Here is a 26855-nt window from a genome sequence, read left to right as displayed (position 1 = left end):
AAGTTAAATTACTAATCTACCCTGAATTGTAATACCTGACTTTTATATTTGAATTTGTTCTCACCAAACAATTACAAATGGCCAACACGCCTTACGAGGATAGTTATTGCAATCCATCATTTCTCTCTCTCATCTTTTTTTATTCTCTCTCCATAAATTAGGTAGATAAAATAGACTAGTAATTCATTTGTTGCAGCTAAAAATAGTGTGATAAAAACATTTACTTAAGATTGAATTACTGAATTTTAAAAATACGTTAATTATTATTTTTATTTAATTTCACTTAATTTTATGGTCTATGATATCTGTAAGAATGAAATAATTTTTTGAATACATTTTCACAAAATGGATATTTTATGATAATATATAAATAATTAAAAAATAAAATTATTATGCTATTATGATAAAAATAAATTATACTATTATTGTGTAAAATTTATTTATATGCTCTTTACATTCCTATTTTATTTCTATTCCTATTTATATTTCTATTTCTCATTACATTTCTATTTTATTAGTATAATATAAATAACTCTTCAAAATTAAATCAAATAAATAAATTATAATATAAAATACTATAGTGTGTCACTACAAATCAATAACAGAAATAATTTATAACATTAATTTACACAAAAAAACTATATAATATAAACTCAATTTACTTTTTACTCAATAGTAATCCAATATGGTATGATGTATTTTATTGTATAGTACATAATTTGACATATACATAAATATGTAATCAAAATATTTTTTTTTAAGTATAATCTATATAGACTCGAATAATTTTACATGTAGATTATGTAGATCGATATAAGGGTAACCCCAATACAATTTTAGTAACAAAAACAAATCTTTACTAATCTACTATTTTTTTTTCTTTCGCATTATTTGTTATTTCATTTTCTTTGTTAATGGCATGTTTGAAATTATTATTTGTTTTTTTTCTCTACTAATTTTCTAAACATTTTTTCTTTCCTTATTTCAATGGAACGATAAATTTCACTAACAAATTTTATTATAATAATGTAATATATTTCTTATCATAACTGTTATTATGGTTTATTAAATTAATTATTTTTTCACTTTTCAAATCATATCTCGTGCATGGCAAGTGAAAACGAAAAATAACGGCAGCACGCATAACAAAAGATGGCCGATCGTTGAGTTAATCCTAGCCGCCTTCTACCAAACAAGAAATGTTGATAATGACAGAAACCAAGACACATACGGCGTAAATAAGCGGATAGTTGATTAAAAAAAATTTCAATTTCCAACCGTTGAGCGCCTTCAGCAAGTGGAACGTGCTGCTTCCTATGTGCAGCACAGAGAAGCCAACCGTCATAGCATAACCAAACCACGTCATCATCGGGTTATTGTCAACTCGATAACGACACAAAACCAAACACACCGATATAATTGATGTAAACGGCGCCACCCACAACAAACTCGTTCGATGCTTCGGCCCACCTACTCCCATTACCAGTAAGATCTCCACACCCATTGTCACACATGCCGCAATCACCTGATTCATATAAATAATAAATAAATTTTTTTTTACAAAATTATTGAATATAAATATATATTGATGGATTTTTTTTTTAATTTTTTTTTTGATAAGTAATTACCTGCAGGCTGCAGCAAACTAAGTAAGAAGATGGCTCGTCCTCCAACTTGTGCTTCGGCAACCATCTGTGGACGCTCCCAACCAGCTTCTTCATCTCCCTCTCCCGCCATCTCTTCGATCTTTTTCTTTTCTTTTTTTTTTTCCTGTTCTCATCCTCCTCCGCAATCTCTCTCTCTCTCTCTCTCTCTCTCTCTCTCTCTCTCTCTCTCTCTCTCTCTCTCTCTCTCTCTCTCTCTCTCTCTCTCTCTCTCTCTCTCTCTCTCTCTCTCTCTCTCTCTCTCTCTCTCTCTCTCTCTCTCTCTCTCTCTCTCTCTCTCTCTCTCTCTCTCTCTCTCTCTCTCTCTCTCTCTCTCTCTCTCTCTCTCTCTCCCTTTGCCTCTCCGCCGAATCCGCTATATCTCTTGCACTACTGGCTCGCCGTCCGCTGACCAGTAGAGTCGACGAAGAAGTGCCCTCCGCTTCGGGCGGCCGGCCACCGCCAGAAAAAAGCTGTGGCGCGCCTCCGTTAGAGGAGTTTCCTATCCCAGACGCCATTGTTCAGTTGCGTACTTTTAAATATCCAGTGTTATTAATCATTATTAAAGGTCGCCATTTTGATTTCATTTGTGAAATTAGATATGGGCTCGACAACATTTTTTTATATTCAAGAGAATTGATCACATGACAGTTGTAAATGCTTTGTGAATGACTGGGTTTGTACAAGGGCCGAATTGTTCTTTTCCATAATTCTGAACTCGGCTTCTATTCAATGTTTATATTTACACTTGTTTGATTTTGGGTAATTGTAGAGCTGCTAACTTGGTGATGCCTATAAGATATGTACATATTATATGTATCTTATTTACACTTCTTTGATTTTGGGTAAAATTTCTATCCCATAAAACTGGTATAGCTGAAAATCGTAATCTGGTTCACTCAACGATAAGAACCCAATAATAGCAAGCTGAAAATTGTGCCCCTTTGAATTACCACTTGCCGCCTCGAGCTTTCGTTTGTAACTTCACACTCGTGAATGGTCTCCACTCTCCCAAGTTCCCAAGGGGTAGTCGTTGTTATCTCATTTTGTTTGATGTTAATTAAAGAAAAGGGTAATTGGCACTTTGCCCCCCAAACTATAGTGGCTTTTGCACTTTACCCCTGGACTAATTATTTTTACAAAATTTCCCCTCAACTCATGAAATACTTGCACGGTGCCTTAAATTGGCAAATTCTGGTCTATTTTCACCGGAATCACCCGCGTGTGTGCTGCACGTGAGATTTAGGAGGACAAAATTGTCAATTCTATCACAAATAAACCTAGCCCACTTTTCACCGTTGTATTTTCCCCTCTTTTTTACAGAACACAATTTTCCCCTTTCACATTTTATAGGTTTTTGTCTGCGCAATTTCTTCTTCTATAATCTGCATGATTTTTATCATTTTGAGAATTGTGAGATGGTGTGGAAATTAAGGGAGGGTGATGAAGGTATTTCTGTTGGACGAACTGCTCCTGATTATGGTAAGATTTCTATTATTTTAGTACATGTTAGGGGTTTTTTTTTTTTTTTTTGTGTTCTCAATGTTCAAATGTCGTATTCTTTAAATGTGTTCTTTAAGTGGAAAACAACAGCGTTTACTGATTTATGTTTAAAATATGGAGCACATATTTCTTGGTTGTTAAAACTATAGACCATAATACTGGTCAGATTTCTTCAATGTCAATTTTATCAAATATGCATCTTTACTTATATGTTTATTTTCTGTTTTTTTTTTCTGAATGAAATGCAGGCTCTAATTGTGCATTTTTCACCATCAAAATGCACCATTCCGGAAACATTAATTATTTTGATTATTGCAATGAAGACGAGATATCTATGATTGAGATAATTGAAATGGCCAAAGAGGTGGGATTGAATGGTACGGTTAACTTCTTCCATAATAGGGGTGGTGGGATAAATGACTGTAATAATGTAGCAATAATGAAACATGACATCGATGCAATGGCTTTAGTCAACTTTATTGATGGTGAAAGGGTAGCTGAAATATATGTACAACATGAAGTATTAAGTGAAGATAAATCCGAGAATGGGAAAAATGAAACAACGGGTGGCTCTTTTCCGCAGGTGGATGAACCAGTGGGGTATATTGGTGATGATGAACAACTTGATGATGATGATGATGATGATGATGAAGAAGAAGAAGTGTATGCATCCTCCCAACCTAATGTCACACCTCCTGAACCTCTGAGTGAACCATTTTATAATGATGGTTTATTAGATTTGAACGACAGTGGAGGTAGTGATGTACAATCTGTTGGCCAAGATTCAGAACACTCTGATTACATAGTCGATAGTGAGTTTTTTGAGTCTGATGATGATTTCAACTATGATCAATATGTTGATTTTGATGCTGAATGGGGAGGGTTAATGGAAAACACTTCTAAAGCTCCTAAACTTAGAAAATCATTGAGATTCAGTTCAATTGTTGACGAGGATGCGGGTACAAGCAAACAAATGAAGAGCCAATTCACTCACAATAATTTCCCTGTTTTCAATCCAAATGTAGATATGGCAGATCCACAGTTTGAGCTTGGCCTGTGCTTTCCTGATGCAACCACATTTAGAAGTGCTGTAAGACAACACTCAATTGTGCAGGGCAGAGATATAAAATTTGAAAAGAACGAGAAGAACAAGGTCCAAGCTATCTGTAAACACAAAACATGTCTTTGGAAAATTTATGCATCCCAGATGAGAAATGAGGCTACCTTTCAGATTAAGACTCTGAATGCTATTCATGAGTGCACTAGGAAAGAAAGGGTCACATGTGCAACTTCCAAGTGGTTGGCAAATAAATATTCAGCTCATATCAGAACAAATCCCAATTGGCATGTGGATTCCATGATGGCAGTTGTACAGAACGACTGTAAACTTCTATTCAGTAGGTGGCAAATGTATAGGGCTAAAACCAAGGCTAAGCAAATAAATACAGGTTCTAGTGTGGAACAGTATGGCCTTATTTGGAGATATGCCTCTGAAATTGTTAGAACTAACCCTGGCACTACTGTGAAAATCAAAACTAAAGTTGTAGGTGAGGACCTTAAGTTTAAAAGAATTTATTTGTGTTGGGGGGCTCTAAAGAAGGGATTTCTTGATGGTTGTAGGCCTGTGATCTTCCTTGATGGGTGTCACTTGAAGTCTAATTATGGTGGAATATTGCTATGTGTTGTTGGTATTGATGCTAATAATGGCATGTACCCCTTTGCCTATGCAGTGGTTGAAAAGGAGAAAAGAGAATCATGGTTGTGGTTTATTGACCTGTTGAAAACTGATCTAGAGATAGGCAATTGTGGTATGTGGACAGTAATGGGTGATAAACAAAAAGGGTTGATTGATGCAGTGGAGACTTTGATCCCAAACTTTGAACATAGGTTATGTGTGATGCATTTATACTCCAACTTTAAATTGTCACACCGGGGATTAGCTCTCAAAAACATATTGTGGAAGGCTGCAAGAGCATCTAGAGTTGTTGACTTTGAAATAATTATGAGGGACTTGAGTGGAATGGACAAAAGTGCATATCAATGGCTTGCTAAAAGGCCCGCAACCCATTGGAGCAGAGCTTGGTTCAGTACAACATCCAAATGTGATAGCTTGCTGAATAATATGTGTGAGAGCTTTAATGCCATGATCTTAAAAGCCAGATGTTGTCCTATAATTGACATGTTAGAAGAAATTAGGATAATTCTGATGAAGAGGATTTATGTAAAAAGGGATAAGATGGCAAAATATAATGGTGAAATATGCCCTAACATCCAAAGACAGTTGGAAGAGTTGAAAAAAAAATCAATGGAGTACATTGCACATTGGAATGGAAGCAACCAGTTTGAATTGGAAAGTTGCTACGGGGACAGGTTTAAGCTGAATTTGGAACATAGGGTCTGTAGTTGTAGGAGATGGCAGCTCTCTGGTATCCCTTGTGCTCATGCAATTTCTGTAATGTTTTTCATGGGATACACTCCTGAAGATTATGTGGAGGATTCTTACAAGAAAGGACTTATATGAGAGTATATAGCCACTTGATGGACACCATGGAATGCAATGATGCTTGGCCACATTCTGAAAAACAGAAGTTGCTACCTCCTGAGATTGAAAAAATGCCTGGAAGGCCAAAACTTCATGGTAGAAAAAAACAGCCTGGTGAAGGATCAACCAAAGAAATACCAGCACAAGTTGGTAGGACAATCACAAAGATTGGCAAATTGGGAAGGCAGGGAGTGGTCATGTCATGCAGTGTTTGTCACCAAAAAAATCACAATGCCCTTAGTTGTCCATTGAAGAATCCTACTGGAATTGAGAAACCAAAAGGAAAGGTAAGCTTTTTACTTTATATATTATTTAAGTTATATGTCATTTTCTTTATTCTAATTGTATTTTCATTTAAATTCTTAGAGAAAAACATCAAAAATGGCTGAGAAGGATCCATTAAGGCTGAGAAGGAGCCATTGGGGGCTGAGTATGAATCATTACTGGATTTTGTAAGTTTGCCATGTTGTTATTTTGGCAGTTTATAAGCTCAAATGCTAATGCATTATTTTAACAGGTTGATGAGGAGATAATTGAGACAACTATGAATGTGGAAGTGGAGAAAAGCTCCAAAAGAAAATCCAAGTTGCAAGTAATTAGGAAAGAAAAGAGATAAGTGAAAATGGAAAATGTTGCAAGAAGAATGACACTGACTGTTAATATGCAGTGGGAAATCTTCATTTTTTTATAATATGCACACTTTTTGGATGACTTCGTTTTGTATTAAAATTTGGATGATTATGTTTTGTAAGCCTTTTATGGTTCTGCATAAGTGAAGTACTTTTTTGTTGGTCAGAATTTGTGCAAGTTGCATTATTTTTTGGTATTATGATAACCTTAGTATAGATTGTGCAAGTTGGATGTAATATGTTTTACTTTGTTACAGATTATGCAAGTTGCATTATGTTTTGACAATATATTATACTACCTTACTGTGTACATTTTTTTTCTTTATATTTTTTAAGAATTGTTAGTCTAAGTTGGAAAAAGTATGCATTCATAGAATAGTAATTTTTTTTCTTCTTTGTTAAAGTTGTTCTGTGAGTAGTATAATTTTGTATTTTGAAGGTAAGTTTATAAGAACAAAAACTTACATCCAAAATTAAAACACACACTACTGTAATAATAAATCAACAAATTATATCTAAAATTTAAACACATACTACTGTAACATAATTTGTTGTTTAACATTACATCAAATTATATTACAACAGAACCAATAAAAACATAAATTTCATTACTTAGATTACAACAGAGAAATTAAAGCATTAGAATAGAAAATTCATTAAACCACAATTTTCCACTTCCTACTACAATTACACATAGTTAGATACATCATTCTGCCACCAACATTCTGCAAAATAATCTTCTTCCTTCACATAATAAAATACAGCACACACCATGAAGCTACAAACACCATCCACATCCATTTTTCTCTCAAACTTTTCTTCTTCAGCTCCTCCTCATGTTTGTTAATCTTGCGAAGTAAACCGGGTATAATCATGCGCGATCTTTCACACATTGGAGGGTCAATCCATACAAAGTAATTGCATCCTCCAACTTCCTACAAATTTTGAACATAAAATAGAGAACTCTTTTAAGGTGTTGAGAATCTACATAAACCAAGGTATATACACGAAAATTACCCTGTACTTCGGACAAGTGGAGTATCTTCTTCCTGGATTCATATCTGTCCATGAAGTTCTTGAAATTGGCTTCCTTGAACAATAGCAACTCACGTCCATTTCGAGCAAGAAAATAGCAAGTTAGAGATAAAGCTGAATGAAAAAAAAAGGGGTAAAAGAACAAGGAAATAAGGAGCTTAGGTTACATTGGTGCAAAGTATTTTATAGCAGGGGAATGTAAATAAAAAGAGGGAAAATCTCAGTAAAAAGGGAGGGAAAATTGTTGTGAAAAGGAGGGCTAGGTTTATTTGTGATAGAATTGACAATTTTGTCCTCCTAAATCTCACGTGCAGCTCACGTGCGGGTGATTCCGGCGAAAATAGACCAGAATCTGCCAATTTAAGGCACCGTGCAAGCGTTTCATGAGACGAGGGGAAATTTTGTAAAAATAATTAGTCCAGGGGGTAAAGTGCAAAAGCCACTATAGTTTGGGGGGCAAAGTGCCAATTACCCTAAAGAAAATAACAACTTATTTGAAGCTTTGGAATAGGTCAGCTTTGTGCAACTTGTACATGGTTTTGATTGAAACAAGATTTTTCAATTTTGAAGGTAGTAGTAATTAACATTTGAGATTTGAGATTCATTTCCGCGAGGATGATGAACTTAGAACTCTGCGACCTACTTTTCGGAAAAAATAAAAATAATTTTTTTGTTGTTTTCTTCTATGTGCTGAAAATGAATTTTGAGATCTCCTCAAGAGAATGTGTAGTGTTTTATATTAGCATTGAATTTTTCTTTCTTCAGGCTTCAATGGAGCAAACTTTTTCTAATGAAAGATTCATTCTAATTTGTTTTGGGGAATATTTCCTTGATTTTATACGGAAATAACTTCCATGATTACAAGTGCTACTGTCAATTTCAATTCTTGGACTTATTTTTTTCCTATCTAGCAACTTAAATTCTTTGCCTGAATTTTTTTCAGACTTGATGACTCGTCCATTGGCTTTGGTGCCCCTGTTCAAGCAAATATGAGAATAGGTGGAGGTGTTACAAGTGCTACCGTAACATTGTCTTTGCTAGAAACTGTAAGCTTTAAAAAATTCCTGTAAACATTATATTTAGAAACGAGATTACATGTATAAAATACTTTGTGTAATCCATTCGCCAAACTATATATTATGCCGAAAAGAGTTCGCATATATATATATTTGCATTTTGTAAGATTTGAATAAGAGCAGTACAAAGGAACATGTTTGAATATATATATATATAAAAAAAAAAAAAAAAAACCCTCTATTTGGGCGACCGAAAAGCGTTTGAGATCATATATGTGACTCTGCATATTGTTTGTAATTTTCACTTCAAAGTCTATACCAACAATGAAATAATTAAGATAAACATAACCCTTACAACCTTCTTTGCTGAAAATGAATAACTCATTATTTGGATCAATCATAACCCAACCATGGACATCAGTTTAAAAACTTGCAAGCCCCAACTTACATTGCCCTCAAAGTTATCCGTACATAATGGGCAAACTGCCACCCCCCCTAGTATATATATATATATATATATATATATATATATATATATATATATATATACTTGCAGGTTGCCTCTTTTCAGCAAATGCATCCCAGCTTACATTGCCCTCAAAATTATGCGTACACACTGGGCAAACTGCACCGCGCTTTGCGTGGTGCCATCCCCCTAGTATATATATATATGGTTAATACTTACTTTTTTATGTTTTAAACTTATACGTATGAGTATGACCAATATTTGGAATCAGAATATGAACTGAAGTTGAAGATTTTGCTTTGATCTCACTTCATTTTTGGCAAGGATCTTAATTATTCATTCAATTCCAGGTGTATTCAATCTTGTGCAGGTAAATTGATTTTGCATCGATTTTTGTTAACATTTTCTACATGAGCATATATATATATTTTTTAAAATTAAATCTCCTAACCTTTTTTTATCTCAGCTCTAGTATTGTTTGAACTCTGCTCCATTATTTTTGTTTAATTTTTTATATCATTATTTCCACGCAATTCTTGTATTTCTGTCATGTCTATATAGTTTATTAAATACGTATCTGTGTGTAGATGTAATTATAATGGTTGGGAAAAGTTTATTTAATTTCTCATAATACATAGAAAGGCGTAAATAAATTAGATGGAATGTAAGACTAAAATTCAATCGAGAGAAAAATAAGACCAAAATTCAATCAAGAGAAAAATAAAAGACTAAAATTCAATCAAGAGAAAAAATATGAAACTAAAATTCAATCAAGAGAAAAACATAAACGAAATTGGAAAGTACTGAAAACGAAAAAATAACGGTAGCACGCATAACAACATGCAGATGGCCGATCGTTGAGTTAATAATCCTAGCCGCGTTCTACCAAACAAGAAAGGTTAATAATGACAGAAATCAAGACGCATACGGCGTAAATAAGCGGATAGTTGATTAAAAAATTCTTCAATTTCCAACCGTTGAGCGCGTTCAGCAAGTGGAACGTGCTGCTTACTATGTGCAGCATAGAGAAGCCAACCGTCATAGCATAACCAAACCACGTCATCATCGGGTTATTGTCAACTCGATAACGACACAAAACCAAACACACCGAGATAGTTGATGTGAACGGCGCCACCCACAACAAACTTGTTCGATGCTTTGCCCCACCTACTCCCATTACCAATAAGATCTCCACACCCATTGTCACACATGCCACAATCACCTGATGATTCATGTAAATAATAAATAATTTTTTTTTACAAAATTATTGAATATAAATATATATCGATGGAATTTTTTTTTTGATAAGTAATTACCTGCAACAAACTAAGTAAGAACATGGCTCGTCCTCCGACTTGTGCTCCGGCAATCATCTGTGGACGCTCCCAACCAGCTTCTTCATCTCCCTCTCCCGCCGTCTCTTCAACCATCTGTGGACGCTCTTCTTCATCTCCCTCTCCCGCCATCTCTTCAACCATATGTGGACGCTCCCATCCCGCCATTTCAACCATATGTGGACGCTCCCAACCCGCCATTTCAACCATATATGGACGCTCCCAACCCGCTTCTTCGTTCTCTTCAACCATATGTGGACGCTCCCATCCCGCCATTTCAACCATATATGGACGCTCCCAACCCGCCATTTCAACCATATGTGGACGCTCGTCTCCCTCTCCCGCCATCTCTTCGATCTTTACTCCTTTTTTCTTCGATATTTTCTACTTTATTTCGAGTACGTATTTAATTTGATTGATGATAGTAATTCAGTGTATATATAGACCAATTTTGATTATCTATTTTTAGGTATTATTTTGTATCTTAAGCAGCATGACCAATATTTTTGGAATGAGAACCATCAATTTGAGTAGTAGATTCTGATTTCGATTTTTTGTTTCCTTTTTGGCATAGATTCTATTTCCAACAACCACAAATAATTCTACGTGAATTATATTTGGTACGTAGTTTCTTAATTTTAAGCATGCATGCATGGCATGGCAATTAATTTTTTTTGGAAAGGTACAACACATATTTCACTATTTTATTTGGTAAGAATTGATATTATTATCATGCATAAATTAGAATTGTTTTTTGGAAAATTAAATATGAGAAATTAAATACGTACCAAACCTATAAAGATGTAGTGCGCTGATGAATAGTAACTTATTAAACATTTTGATTTATTTTTCGAACAAAAGTGCACAAAACGACGCCGTTTCAGGTGAAAATCTGCAACACAAAGCGTAAATACATTTTAATTTCGCTTTATATTTATTGCTATAATTATGGTCGGACCAAAATTAGTGGGCCCCCTTTTATTTTCCATTCTCTTGCCAATTGCCATCCTTCATCACCCACCCATACACTCACGCGCTATACGTCATATTGGATTTTTCTTTTTTCTCTTTTATTTATTTTTAATACAGTCAATCATCAACGTTTCACTTTCGGCCACCGCCCTAATTTCTCTTCCGACGGACTTGCAGTCCTGCTTTTCTATCGTGTCCTCTCAATGTTGACGTCTGTGCCAGAAGTAGCTTATAGGTTAATTACTTTTTTTATCCCCTCTCTCTCTCTCTCTCTCTCTCTCTCTCTCTCTTGTTTATCCCTTTCTTTGTTCTTCAGCAGCGTTTCATTTTCTCTCTACAAAAGTGAAGAGATGAAATTAGTTGTTGATATTTTTTTCTCATTGGTCAATCAAGTTAGGTACCTGTTTTGTGTTTGAGCTACGCCTCTGTGTTTGCTTTCTTTTGGCTTCGTTGTTCTGTGAATTTAGTATTATTGCATTTGTTTCTTGACAGGTTCATGCCCTTTTCTTTATCATTTATGGGATGATATTTTTGGAAGTGCTAATGAAAGGTTCTTCCTCGATTTTGATGGGTTCTCTGATTCTATTTATGTACGTTTGTTTGTTTGTATTTTTGTATTTTGTTTATGTAGGTTAAGGCTTTGTTCTTTTGCTTGATCTTTGTTTTCTTCTCAGTCCAGATTTTTTGCCTTCGTTTTCGAGTTTCTTTAATTATTTGCATTTGTTTTTGGCCACAGGGTATCGCTTACGGATTTTGCCCGGGTGGGTGATGGAACGACATCGAATACCAGACGGCTCTTCGTTCCTCCTGGAAATAATTTTTATTTCTCATCATCTCACTTCGATCTTGTTGCCTCTCTCTTGTTCATCTTTTTCTTTCTTCAGCTTTTCATCCCTTCATTTTTCTCTCTAGAAAGTGTAAAGTTGCATTCTTTTGTTGTTATTTTTCTCACTTTTCGTAAATTTAAATACATGTTTTGTGCTAGACCTACATTTGTTTTTGTTTTATTTTAAAGTCTAAATTATATGCCTTGAGTTTCGATTTTTTTTACTCCAGTTTTACTGCCTTCACTATTTTACAGGTTATTTGCCTTCTTTTATCAATTCTTTGGTGATGATCTTCATAAATGCCAATGGAAGGTTCCCTCTATGTTACCGGAAAGTTATCTTTCTCTCTCTATGATTGTATATATATGTATGTTTATTTTTGTTTTACTTTTTGTGGATAAAGGTGATTTTTTTTTATTTTGTGCTTGATCTCTGTTTTTACTTTTCTTTTCTTCTGAATCCAGTTTAGTGCTTTTATTTTCGATTTACTCTTCATTCATTTGTTTTGGTGCCTTTGTTTTTTAAAGAGATTATAGGATCGATGTAAGCATTTCTTATTATTGTATTGGCATAATGAAGCCTCAATATTTATACACAAAGCCACAGAATTACATCCCATAAATGATGCTATTGAGTAAGGGAATATACAGCTTAATAAGAAAGTAAATAATTAATTGTCTATCAATAATATTCTCTTAATCAAGGTAGAATATCTTCCTCAATCATCGTGCTTTATGATCAATCAGAGATTTCTTCCTTAAAACTCCCCCTCAAGTTGGAGTGTATGTCAATGACACCCAACTTGCTGAGTAAAGTTTCAAACTGCAGTGAACTTAACGGCTTGGTAAATATGTCGGCTGGTTGATCAGCTGTCCGTATGTACCCTGTGCGTATCACTCCCTTTTGAACATTTTGCCTTATCAGATGACAATCGATTTCTATGTGTTTTGTACGTTCGTGGAATACGGGATTTGACGCAATGTGCAATGCTGCCTTGTTGTCACAGAATAATGTGACGGGTTGCGGGTGACTTATCTTTAAATCTTTCAAGATGTTCTTCAGCCATGTAATTTCGCAACATGTGGCAGCCATGGAACGGTACTCAGCTTCTGCACTAGAACGAGATACCGTTGTTTGCTTCTTTGTTCTCCAAGAAACTGGTGCTTGACCAAGAAACACACAATAACCTGTTATCGACCTTCTCGTATCCTTGCATCTTGCCCAATCGGCTTCACAAAATGCTTTTAGTTGTAATGAGCCACTAGAAGGAAAAAATATTCCCTGACCAGGTGCACGCTTGATGTATTTGAGGACCTTGTGTGCTGCCTCAAGATGTGGTTGTCTGGGTTTCTCCATGAACTGACTTAACATGTGGACTGCATAGGCTAGATCGGGTCTTGTTATGGTTAGGTAGATCAGTCTACCTACAAGTCGTCTGTACGAGGAAGCGTTGTTTAATAATTTTCCTTCTGTTTGTGAGAGAGAGACATTTTGTTCAACAGGAAAGCGTGAAGGTTTAGCCCCTAGAAAACCGGCATCTTCCAATATATCTAGAGCGTATTTTCTTTGACACAGAGCAATTCCGTGTTTTGAACGTGCCACTTCTATCCCCAAAAAATATTTAAGTTTGCCCAAGTCCTTCAGTTTAAAATGTTCCGAAAGGAATTGTTTTGCCTCTTCAATTTCCCGTAAATTATTCCCTGCTAATATCACATCATCAACATAAACTAATAATGCGATAAAACGACCTTGGCGGCAGCGGACGAATAATGAATAATCAGACCATGATTGGTGAAATCCAGCGGTCTTGAGGGCATTAGAAAGTTTGATAAACCATTGCCTTGAGGCTTGTTTGAGACCGTATAATGATTTATGCAATTTACATACCCGTGTCTCCCCCTTTCGTCCGAATCCAGGAGGCAAGTCCATGTAAACTTCTTCTTCTAGATCACCATGTAAAAATGCGTTATTAACATCAAGTTGGTGTAGGTGCCACCCTTGCATTGCTGCCACGCTAAGAAGAACACGAACGGTGGTAAGTTTAGCGACCGGGGCAAATGTTTCTCTATAATCAATCCCTTCGATTTGACTATAACCTTTCGCGACAAGTCGAGCCTTATACCGTTCAATTGTCCCATCTGGTTTCAACTTGACTTTGTAGACCCATTTACAACCAATCGGCCGTTTGTGAGGAGGCAATGAAACGAGAGACCAAGTTTTATTATTGTGGAGAGCCGTAAGTTCATGCTGCATAGCAGCACGCCAGTTGGGATCTTGAACAGCCTGTAAGTAACTTTTGGGTTCTCGACTGACGGTAAGGTTAGCAATATATGAGTTATGGTGGCTAGAAAGACGATTATATGACAAGAAGTTAAAAAGAGGATGGGCTGTACCTGACTTGCGGACCACATTCGTTGAGGATGGTGGAGCAGGCCTTGACGGGAGAGATGTCTCGACATGAAAGTCCTGCAACAGAGATGATGTTTTGATAGGGCGTGAGCCACGACGGAGTGGCGGCGGCGTGGATATAACTAGTGGGGTAGAGTGTGATGGTGGTGATGGTGGAGTAGCTGTGATTTCTGGATCTGGTGATGGGGTAATGGTTGTGCATGACGTATTATTAGGTAAGGTAACGGCTATGTTTTCGATCGATGGGTCAGAATTTATAATGGCTGGAGAAGAGTCCTCGCTTAAGTAAGTGGGTGGGGTGTTCACTGGAGACACATAATTAAGAGTAGCGGAAGAATCATTTGTGTGGTAGGGAAAAATATTTTCGAAGAAGAGGACATCTCTATAGGGCTGTGCATGGATCGGTTTTAACCACCAACCAACCCATTTTCGACCCATAATTTGTGATGGATAATCAACCATCAACCGACCCATTTAAGTTGGGTCGATAATATCAACCAACCCATGTATAGTTGGGTCGATAATGGTTTCTAATATGTTAAAAAGTTGGTTAGTCGGTTAATATCGGCCAACCAACTTTATTTATTAATTTATTATTTATTAATTTTAATTAAAATGTTTAATATTTTTAATTTCAAATTTCTATTTTATATCACATTTATTAAATTGTCTAATATTGACAAAATCCTAAAAGCAATAAATCTAACATAATTATCTAATTTGAACTATTTTAATTTTACAACATAGCCTAAATATTTGGACGATTATTATTTGTTGAAATATTTATGTTTAATTGCAATATATATGCCCGTAATGTTTTGAATATTTTATTTTGAATATTGTTGAACTAGTCACATTTAATTTATAAAAGATATAGCGTTGAAACAACTAATAAAATATTAAAAAAAATAAAAAAAAAATTAGATGGATGACCCATCAACCAAACCACCAACCGACCCACCAAATTGGTTCTCAACCATCACCCAACCCATGTAAAATGGGTCGATAACGGTTTCCAATATTTACTAAAGTTGGTTGGATGGGTTGGGTTGGTTTTCTGCCTGGTTTTTACCCAAACCAACCAACGCACAGCCCTACATCTCTAGACACAAAAATCCTTTTAAGAGTAATATCAAATAATCTATACCCTTTTTGACCATAAGGATAGCCAAGAAAAATGCAACGACGTGACCGAGGCTCAAATTTAGAGGGTTTTTGTGCGTGGGTGGATGCAAAACATAAGCACCCAAAAACACGCAAGTGGGAGTACTTGGGTTCTTTATGAAATAATTTGTCATACGGGGTTTTGCCGTCGAGAGTGGGTGTGGGTGTACGATTAATGAGGTAGGCCGAAACTAAGATTGCATCCCCCCAAAAATGTTTAGGAAGATTGGCTTGGATCAATAAGGCTCGAGCAACATTAAGCAGGTGTCGATGTTTGCGTTCGACGACACCATTTTGTTGTGGTGTGTTAACGCAACTAGTTTGATGAATGATACCCTTGGGATTGTAAAATTGATCAAGTTTAAACTCGGGACCATTGTCACTACGAACCATTTTGACCTTGATATTAAATTGAGTTTCTACCATGTGAATGAATTGGGTGAGAAATCCCTGCGTTTCAGACTTGTGTTTCATCAAATAGACCCATGTGCACCTAGTATGGTCATCAACGATAGTTAAGAAATATTGTGCACCGGAAATTGACGCCACTTTATAACCACCCCAAATATCAACGTGTATTAATTCAAAACAAGACTTTGTGGTAATAGAACTTAATGGAAATGGTAATCTAGTTTGTTTGGCTAGTGGACAAACTAAGCATGCATCTGAATTGCATGGTTTATTATGAAGAAAAGGAAATAGCATGGAAGCTTTAGGTGATGGGTGTCCGAGGCGTCGGTGCCAAAGGTTATGAGGTGGGGTTGAAATGGCATTGCATGTTCCTTTCTTTGGTGGGTCGAGATAGTAGAGTCCCTCCCGTTCAATTCCCATCCCAATCATCCTCCCCGAGCGTAGGTCCTGTATAACACAAGATTGACTTAGAAAAATGGTGGCATATAATGAATCACAGGCAAGTTTGCTGATGGATATTAAGTTTAACATAAAAAATGGTACACACAAAACATTCTCGAGGATAAGATTGGGAGAAAAAATAACTTGTCCCGTATGGGTAACTTTAGCGAATGAACCATTTGGTAATTGAACGGTATGATTCTCAACTGGTCTCGAAGAAGCTAGTAATTCAGGGTTACAAACGATATGATCAGTGGCTCCGCTGTCCAAAATCCAAACATTTTGCTTCCCATTTCGTATGAATGAAAAAGCTTTACCTGAAAGTTCATGATTTGCAGAGTTGCCCACTTGGTTGATAGAGGATGATTTGTTCTTACTCAACATTTGAAGGATTTGCTTGCAGTCTTCCTGAGAAAAGGGAAAATTCTGCTGCATCTCATTTTTGCCATGCATGGTGGTTTTGTTTCCTCTGGAGAAGAAAGGTTGATCTTGTTGATTCTCACTGATCGCTTTTCGCTTGCGACAAAAATCGATGGAGTGGCCCTTGAATCCACAGAAAGTGCACTTGATATGAGCACGACAATTCTTTGTACTGTGATTCGTTCTGTTACATTTCTTACACCGCAGTCCATTATCATCAAACCCAATTTCTTTGCCTGTATTTACGGCAAATGCTGCGGCTTCTGATTGGATCGTGCTCTTTCCTGTAGAAACTTCAATTTGCCGCTCTTGACGAAGGACCAATGAATAGGCCTTGTTCACCGTGGGCAATGGTTCAAGTAGTAGAGTGTTGCTGCGAACTGTAGCATATGAGTCATTTAAACCCATTAGAAACTTCATGGTTTTCTGAGTTTCCATGTATGAAGCAACCCCGTTCTTTGTCTCGCATTGACAATGAGAGATAGAACATAACATGTCTCGTTCATCCCAAAGGCCCTTTAGCTTGGTAAAATATGTACTTACTGTCAGTGGCGAATCCAGGATTTTTGCCAAGGGTGTTCGAAATTAAAAATATTTAAAAAAATATATAATGGTTGAGTAAAGTTTACGGGGGTTCGGGGGCAGTGCCCCCGATTTTTTTTTAATACTATATACATGAAACAATAAAAATATGTAATAACTTCAAATTGAAAAAGATTATTTGCAAATTTTGGGATAATTTAGGAAATATTTAAACAGAAAATTGATGAAAATATTAAAGGAGCAGGAAATAAATTAAAGTTGTAAAGCAAAACAAGTATTTTATTAACGGATTTTGATTTTTTGAAATAAAAAAATACCCACATAGTTGGAAATTTAGAAAATAGTTAAGATGAAGAATTTTGGAATAATTAAGAAAATGTTTAGAGAGAAAAATTTGCGAAAATGATGAAGGAGGGATAAGAAAAATTAAAGTTGCAAAGAGCAAAATATATATTTCAGTAGAAAATTTTGAAAATGTAAAAAACAACTGAAATATTTATATGTAATAGGATAAAAGTCAATTTCGAAAGTCAAACTCTAGTTAAATCTGATTAATACAATTAAAAAGGCATAGGGAGGCAGCGCAGGGTGTCGAACTCGGCACCTCTACAAAATGGGGGAAGCACTCCACCAGTTCAACTACAGCATTACATTTATCATTTTTACATTTACAGTTATATAATATCTAAATATATAGGAATTTTTTTTTTTTTAAATCAAGGGTGTGCAGCTGCACACCCTTGCACCATACTAGATACGCCACTGCTTACTGTCATGGGACCTTGTATACAGTTATGTATCTCGTTTTCAATATGGAACAACTGTACGATGTTCACATGGGAAAACCTTTCTTGTAGATCGAGCCATATTTGACGAGCTTCTCTGCAATTAATGACGCTCGCTGAAATTTCCTTGGACATCGAGCCCAATAGCCAGGTCTTCACCAGATTGTTGCATCGATTCCACTGCTGCAATTCTTCGATTTTGTCATCGCTCGGCTTTTCGAACGTGCCATCGACAAGTGACAATTTGTTCTTGACTGCTAAGGCCATTGACATGGACTGAACCCATGTGTTGTAATTGTCCTCCCCTAGTGCTTGTGGTACAAGCACAGCACCAGGTTGATCCGAATGATGGAGCTAGAGTGGGTGATTTGGGTTCTCCCACTTTTGATGTGAATTCAGGCTTGTGGTGATTGCCTTATCACTTTCTTTCTCACCCATGGTTGCACAGGCTTTGAACTGTATACCTTTTTTTTTTTTTTTTTTTTTTTTTTAATGTTTATGGCTCTGGTACCAGAAAGAGATTATAGGATCGATGTAAGCATTTCTTATTATTGTATTGGCATAATGAAGCCTCAATATTTATACACAAAGCCACAGAATTACATCCCATAAATGATGCTATTGAGTAAGGGAATATACAGCTTAATAAGAAGGGCAAATTACCAAAACCCCCCTGAGGTAAGCCTAAATAACGAAAATCCCCCCATGTTCTCGTAATTACGAAAACCCCCTGAGGTATGCAGACGTCTTACAAATCGCTCTAACGGTGTTAAACTCGATAGAATCTTTTTGATTCTCCCGAATATTCCTCCGATAATACCAATTTTGCCCTTGTACACGAAATTACCCTTAGGGGGGTAATTGTAAGCATTTTATCCGGTGCAATGTTGATCGGATTAGGGCTCGAATCTCGAACATCTTTGCGCTGATTCTCGAGTTTGTGATTGAAAAGGTCGAAATTGGCCTTCTGCAGCAGCTCGATCTGCCTCTCCTTCAATTGCTTCAGCCTCCTCTTCGAAACCTCCATCTCCGTCAAACCCTCCAATGCTGCGTGCAAAGACGAGGTGGCGGAGACTAATTTCTCCATTTTCCGCAGCTTCTTGTCGGCGGTTCTCGAGCCGTATTCGAGTTTGCCGAAATCAATGACAGCATACCTAGAAATCAACACGCACATAATGAAATGGGCTGATACTCCAAACTTTATTTCGAATCAGATTCGCACCATCTCTTCACCTTTTAAACCCACTAATTATTATACTAAACAAACATATAATTAATTAATTAATTAATTAACTTATATATATATATATATATATATATATATATATATATATATATATATATATATATATATATATATATATATCCATATTGATATTATTAATTAACCTCACTTTTTCTTTTTTTCTTTTTTTTTTTTCTTTTTTCCGACTGATTAATAAAATTGCAGTAGCAGCAAAAACAGTGGCGGCAGAATCATTCATTCCCCCCCTACTGTTAAGTGTTAATGGCCTCCAAGACCGCCGTTATTGATGGTCTCCTCCGTCAACACTCATCTCACTCACTCACACCGCTAATCATACTCTGATTTTATTTTTTTTGAAGTCTGTGGTTTCACTGGTTTTCAGGGGTTCAGGGGAAGATGGGCAACTAGGGATTGGGAACAATGAAGAGAGAGAATGGGTCTGCACAATCACCGCCCTCCGCTCTGAAAACGTCCGTTCCGTCGTCGCCGGCAGCCGCAATTTCCTCTCCGAGAAAATCACATTTTCAGCTTTTTTATTTTATTTTCACATATTTAACAGAAGGATATAATAGACATTTCACGTTTTCGGTTAAAAAAATTCGGTCAACCGTTAGTCAAGGGGGATTTTCGTAATTACGAGAACGTGGGGGGGATTTTCGTTATTTAGGCTTACCTCAGGGGGTTTTGGTAATTTGCCCTAATAAGAAAGTAAATAATTAATTGTCTATCAATAATATTCTCTTAATCAAGGTAGAATATCTTCCTCAATCATCGTGCTTTATGATCAATCAGAGATTTCTTCCTTAACATTTTTTGTCAGGTTCTTGCGATTTCTTTTATAAGTTTTCCGAAATGCTTGAGGAAGGTAACTACAATCTTCCATTCGCAAGATAAGTTCTGGGTATATTTCTCTATTTTTTCTTGTGTATTTGTTCGTGTGTGTGTGTGTGTGTATATATATATATATATATATATATATTATGCAGCAAATCTGGTTATGTATTTTCTGGTTACGTGAATTTAATTTTCTTATGTATTTAGTTGATATGCTGATATGTATTTTAATCCTTTGTAATTGTCTGATGCTTTGTATTATGAAGATTTTTTTTTAAAGATCCCATAAACAATTCGTCCGTAGCAATTTTAATTTTTGGTGACTTCATTAACTTCTCTGTGAAAGTTGAGGAGTTAAATTTTGATACTGCATATTGCTTGTGTGTTTCAATTTTGTTTTTTACTTTTTGTTTTTTTGTATACATGAACGAAACCTGATTTTGTTTGGAGCATACATGAGAAAAACCTGATTTCTTAGGTGTTTCTCATTGCAAGTCTTCCAGTTTAGTTTCACCAATATTCGTCTCAAGGTTGGTAATTTGTTTTTTTTATTTTTCTGCTATGTTTATGCTAATTATTTGGTTCTTTGCTTGTGTGGGTGAAAATTTTGGTGAAATTCCGAAGCTTGTAATAAAAATGGCCAAATACACTATTATGTTTAAGCTTGTAACGAAGCCTTTCAACATTTCACTTGGTGGCTCCCAATGTGCGAATTGAGGTACAATTTGCTGTAATTCTTTGTTTATTCTTTTGGTTCATGGCTGTATACACTATTTCTTTCATAAAGAAATTGTTTTCTTTTGCATAGGTGTTAGTTTCTTCACCGAATTATGGCATTGTTGTTTGTAGATTATGGTTTATTTTTACTCTATTATTGTTAGCTGTTGTGCATGGAAATATATTCGTATGCAAGAATGCTGATTCAAGTAGATGAGGTAAATGTACGATTATGTTGTTCTTTTTTTTTTTTTTTTTGGTTTCTGGTAATTTACTGTATATACATAATTAACATTTGTAATGGATTATGTTGGTGATTATTTCGATTTTATAGTTAGATAGGTTATATGGGAGAACCTCAAGCCAATGAAAGAGATAAAACGCCATATTGTCAACCACTCCAAAGTCTTGCAATATTTGTGATCAAATTGTGTACTAATGAATTTGTCAAAGGGGATTTGCTTTTTTCATGAATGTTAAGTTATATATATATTTTCAACTTCAAACTTCAAAATTCAATCCAACTAGAACGAAAACAAAATTGCAACTGTTATTATTTATAAATTAGTTATTACTATATATGATCTGAGTTAGGTTGGCTACTACTTTATTATTCTACTTGACTATTTAAGTTTCTATGGATTCATAAATTGAGCTATATATTATGTCATGCAAATAATTAAACTAGAAATTTTAAATCTGGGAAAATCTTGTATAGTAATGAACCAAATATGTCACAAAAGCAGGGCATTATGTACCGTGCGTGGCGCGGTGAGCACCCCCTAGTATATATATATATATATATATATATATATATATATATATATATATATATATATATATATATATATATATATATATATATATATATATATATATATATATATATATACTACGCTGTATGTGTTCATGATTGCCATTAATCTCTAGGAAAATCCAACGTAAGTATTTAATTTAGGGTAAATTACAAACACCCCCCTGAGGTATGGTCAAATTACAAAAAAACCCCTCTTGTTTGGATAATTACATCTACCCCCCTCAACTATGATTTTTTCTTACCTTTATGGTGCCAAATTCAACATAGTCATCTAGATTCCGTGAAATGTGCTCTAGTTTGTACTCTTTGTGTAAAAAATACAGTTTCCGATGCACCACAAACTGATGTATACAAGCTAAAAATCACATATTATGGTCATCTTGCTTCATAATGTAGAGTTTGAATGGGATAAAACGGGTACAAAAGTGATAATACTCCATATAATCTCGAAGATTCGACTAAATTTGATGAGTTGAGGGGGTGGTTGTAATTATCCAAACAAGAGGGGTGTTTTTGTAATTTGGTCATACCTCAGGGGGGTGTTTGTAATTTACCCTTTAATTTATCTTCTTGTCCAAATTAGATTAACAAAAATCTGCAATTCTTGATAACACACGCAGTACTGCACACACAATGGCGGGAAACCTTACAATAACAACAACAAGGCCAATCTCCTCCTCGCTTGTGATTGGTAAGTCGTTAATCGCTAATTAATTAAATTAAATTAAACAACGATTAATAATTAATTATTGAAAGGGATTTATGTTGATGGTGCAGATTCAAAAGCTAAAGGGGAGTTAATGAAAGAGAATTGGCATATGCTGTATAACATGCTTTGGGAATTTTTGATCTCAATGCTAGTTATTTCGACTTCGGTGTATGGACTAATACTATTCAACAAACTATATGCTTATGTGCTTGCCCTCGGAACCGTGTTGGCCGCGATTAGTGTTATTCAGGGAGTCGGAAAAGCTTATTTTACGTACTTGCTACATATTGGACGTTTTGATATCTTGAGCGCATGGAGTCGGAACACACTCGTCAGCTTCTTATACGACACTGTCTATCGCGACGATATTCTCCAAACTAGACGACATCGCTCGTCTCACGGTAATTAATTCAATTTAACTATATCTACTAGTTATAACTCATCATGACTAGCTATATACCATTTACCATATTACTTAGGGTAAATTACAAACACCCCCCTGAGGTATGGTCAAATTACAAAAAACCCCCTCTTGTTTGGATAATTACATCTACCCCCCTCAACTATGATTTTTTCTTACCTTTATTATGGTGCCAAATTCAACATAGTCATCTAGATTCCGTGAAATGTGCTCTAGTTTGTACTCTTTGTGTAAAAAATACAGTTTCCGATGCACCACAAACTGATACATACAAGCTAAAAATCACATATTATGGTCATCTTGCTTCATAATGTAGAGTTTGAATGGGATAAAACGGGTACAAAAGTGATAATATTCCATATAATCTCGAAGATTCCACTAAATTTGATGAGTTGAGGGGGTGGTTGTAATTATCCAAACAAGAGGGGTGTTTTTGTAATTTGGTCATACCTCAGGGGGGTGTTTGTAATTTACCATATTACTTAATATATTCTTCATTCGTACACAGAAACCTCAACAGCAAATAGAGCAAACTCAGTGGTGATTAATATTGGTGAGTTAAACATGCATGCATGCATGCATGCACCAAGTACAGTACGTACACTACAATAATATGTATATATAAATTTGATGTTTTATGTGTACGTACTGCAGATTCAGATACAAAAAAAGAGTTGATGAACGAGTATTACATTTATATGGACATCCGGATTGTGGTTTTCATCGGGTCGATATTTCTCACTCGCTCTATGACTTTTCTCGTAAAAAAATTTAAAAAACCGGAGGTTCTTCCTATGGCTGTCGCTGCAATTGTTATGACCACGGTTTGTTTTATTCTCATCGTCGAAAAAGTTATTGTGATGGTTTTACTCCATAGTGGGTGCCAAAGCTGCGTGCGCGCGTGGAGTCGGAACATGTTAGTCAGGCTATTATTCGACCATATCGAAGCCAACGCCATTTTCGAACGTATTCAAGATAACGAAGCATCACTTGCAGTAATTACACCTCATCATGATAATCATCTTGAATTGGTGGTGTCCCAATAGTATTTACATTCACTCTAATTCAATTTAGTATTCTCATGGTCGTTGTGGCTTATATATATAATTAGGTGTTTTTCTTTTTTTTTTTTCTTTTTTTTTTCTTTTTTTTTTTTGCATTCGATCCGTTATCCCTACATGTTAGATTTTCTAATTGTCAAGAAAATATTCATCTTATATATATTATATATTAGCAAAAATTGTCATGTTATTCATTGAGACTACATATTTTTTATATATTAACTATAGATTTTTTGAATGTAGTTTTCGAATAAACCGGTGGAATCGGTCGAAATATAAAATTTGATCATAAATTGAAATCCAATGTTTGATTCAGTTTACAACACAAAAAATTCTGAAACGGAATCAGAATTCCAAAAGTTGGGATGAAAATTTTAATCATAAGAAAAATGAATTTAGTTTAGAGAATCCCGATCTATTCGTAATTATCAAAAATCCTCTGAGGTTTGTTTCCGTCTTACATCAATCCCTTATAGTGTCCTTTCACGGATTTTTTTTAGTTCAGGGAATAGGCATTGACACAATTGGGAAAACGTCCGGTTCTATTAAAAAGGCATATGAAATGAAATCCTAGTAAGGAGAAAACGTCTTTTCACTCTTACGTCGCACGACGATTTGAGATCAAGCAATAAGGTGTTACACTATGACCTCAGCTCGGTGTTCTAGGTGAGCTGACGCTTGTTTAACCTAAAACTCCATTAAATGAGGCACACTTAAATACTAATATTAACACTAACACTAATACTGATGGAAATACGAACCGATTTAATGAATTGAATTTTCTTCGTTTGTAGCGATCAATATTGAATATATATAAATAAACAAATAAATAAATAAATATATATATATATATATATATATATATATATATATATATATATATATATATATATATATATATATATATATATATATATATTTGTTTTTTTAAATAAATATAATAAACTAAATGAATGGGCTTTACAGCCCATAATATTAGCAAGCCCTTCTAGAATAATAATCCAATCAATATGGTCTTGAATTCCGAACAGCTGTGGCCCATATTAATTTTATTTTAAAAAAATAATAAATTAATTAAAAAAAGACACACTAGCTATTTGGGGGGGGAAAGTTTCGGTCTGGTGCACCGTAATGCACTGGAAAAAAACTCACAGCTGGACAATTAGTGTGCACTTATATACAGACATATATAGATACATACATACAGACAGAGAAGAAAAATAGAAGAACAGAGTGAAGAGGCCAAAGACATTATTTCATTATTGAACTCTGCTCCAATATTTTTGTTTATTTTTTTATATCATTATTTCCAAGCAATTCTTGTACTTGTTATTACTAATTTGTATATAGTTTGTTGTATACGTATCCGATTTATTTTGTCACGTCTATATTATTTATTTTATACTACGTATCGATCGATTTATATTGTGTGTAGATGTAATTATAATGGTTGGAAAAAGTTTATTTAATTTCTCATAATAGAAACGCGTAAATAAATTAGATGGAATGTAAGACTAAAACTCAATAAAGAGAAAAATAAGACTAAAATTCAATATAATAAAGAGAAAAATAAGACTAAAATTCAATATAATGAAGAGAAAAATAAAACTAAAATTCAACCAAGAGAAAAAACATAAACGAAATTGAAAAGTGAAAACGAAAAATAACGGTAGCATGCATAACAAAAGATGGTCGATCGTTGAGTTAATCCTAGCCGTCTTCTACCAAACAAGAAATGTTGATAATGACAGAAACCAAGACGCATACGGCGTAAATAAGCGGATAGTTGATAAAAAAATTCTTCAATTTCCAACCGTTGAGCGCCTTCAGCAAGTGGAACGAGCTACTAGCCATGTGCAGCACAGAGAAGCCAACCGTCATAGCATAACCAATCCACGCCATCATCGGGTTATTGTCAACTCGATAACGACACAAAACCAAACACAATGAGATAATTGATGTGAACGGCGACACCCACAACAAACTTGTTCGATGCTTCGGCCCACCTACTCCCATTATCAGTGAGATCTCCACACCCATTGTCACACATGCCACAATCACCTGATTCATATAAATAATAAATAATTTTTTTTTGTACAAAATTATTGAATATAAATATATATTGATGGAATATTTTTTTTTAATTTTTTCTTATATAAGTAATTACCTGCAGCAAACTAAATAAGAAGATGGCTCGTCCTCCAACTTGTGCGTCGGCAACCATATGTGGACGCTCCCAACCAGCTTCTTCATCTCTCTCTCCCGATATCTCTTCGATCTTTTCTTCGATATTCGATCGTTTCTACTTTTTTTCGAGTACGTATTTAATTTTATATTTGATGATAGTAATTCAATGTATATATAGACCAATTTGATTATTTATTTTTAGATATTATTTTGTATCTTAGGCAGCATGACCAATATTTTTGGAATGAGAACCAACATCTTGAGTAGTAGATTGTGCTTTTGATTTTTTGTTTCCTTTTGGGCATAGATTCTATTTCCAACAACCACAATAATTTATATTTAGTACGTAGTTTCTTAATTTTATGCATGCATGCATGCCATGGCAATTAATTTTTTTGGAAAAACCCCCCAAATATTCTTTTGTTATACGGAAAGGTACAACACATATTTCACTATTTGATATAAACGCATACTCGCATTTCCCTTCTTTTATAATTCCAAAATTGTTCTTTCCACTACACCCATCCCCGTTTTTACTTTTTTTTTTTGTATTAAATTGGAATTAACCATCAAACACTTGATTTACTATATATGTTGCTTACAAAAGAAGAGAAGGTTCTCTAAAAAAAAAAAGAGTAGATTACAGTTTTTGGATTGTATAAATTTTGTCTGAGATGAATATTTAAGATTTTCCACTTACTTAGTGATTTATTTAACGACACG

At 34.9% G+C, this 26855-nt stretch overlaps 2 long non-coding RNA genes and 1 pseudogene across 2 annotated transcripts; 2 read left to right on the top strand and 1 right to left on the bottom strand.

The window, feature by feature from the left end:
- Positions 1-11133: 11133 nt before the first annotated feature.
- On the top strand, positions 11134-21396 carry LOC148771258 (uncharacterized). Its single transcript, XR_016030913.1, has 7 exons — positions 11134-11375; positions 11633-11730; positions 11877-12057; positions 12222-12279; positions 20207-20287; positions 20699-21155; positions 21272-21396. It is a non-coding gene; the product is annotated as an uncharacterized LOC148771258 (long non-coding RNA).
- On the bottom strand, positions 16361-18608 carry LOC148771259 (uncharacterized; annotated as a pseudogene).
- A 1415-nt stretch (positions 21397-22811) lies between the features above and the next one.
- LOC148771257 (uncharacterized) lies at positions 22812-23687 on the top strand. Its single transcript, XR_016031055.1, has 3 exons — positions 22812-22864; positions 23393-23437; positions 23539-23687. It is a non-coding gene; the product is annotated as an uncharacterized LOC148771257 (long non-coding RNA).
- The last annotated feature ends 3168 nt before the right edge of the window (positions 23688-26855 follow it).

Source organism: Erythranthe guttata, chromosome 4 (assembly GCF_056151865.1).
Source record: "Erythranthe guttata isolate IM_541 chromosome 4, IM_541, whole genome shotgun sequence".
In the NCBI taxonomy this organism is placed as follows: Eukaryota; Viridiplantae; Streptophyta; class Magnoliopsida; order Lamiales; family Phrymaceae; genus Erythranthe; species Erythranthe guttata.
The sequence above is the reverse complement of the archived record's forward strand: the minus strand, read 5'-3'. Positions and strand labels throughout refer to the sequence as shown.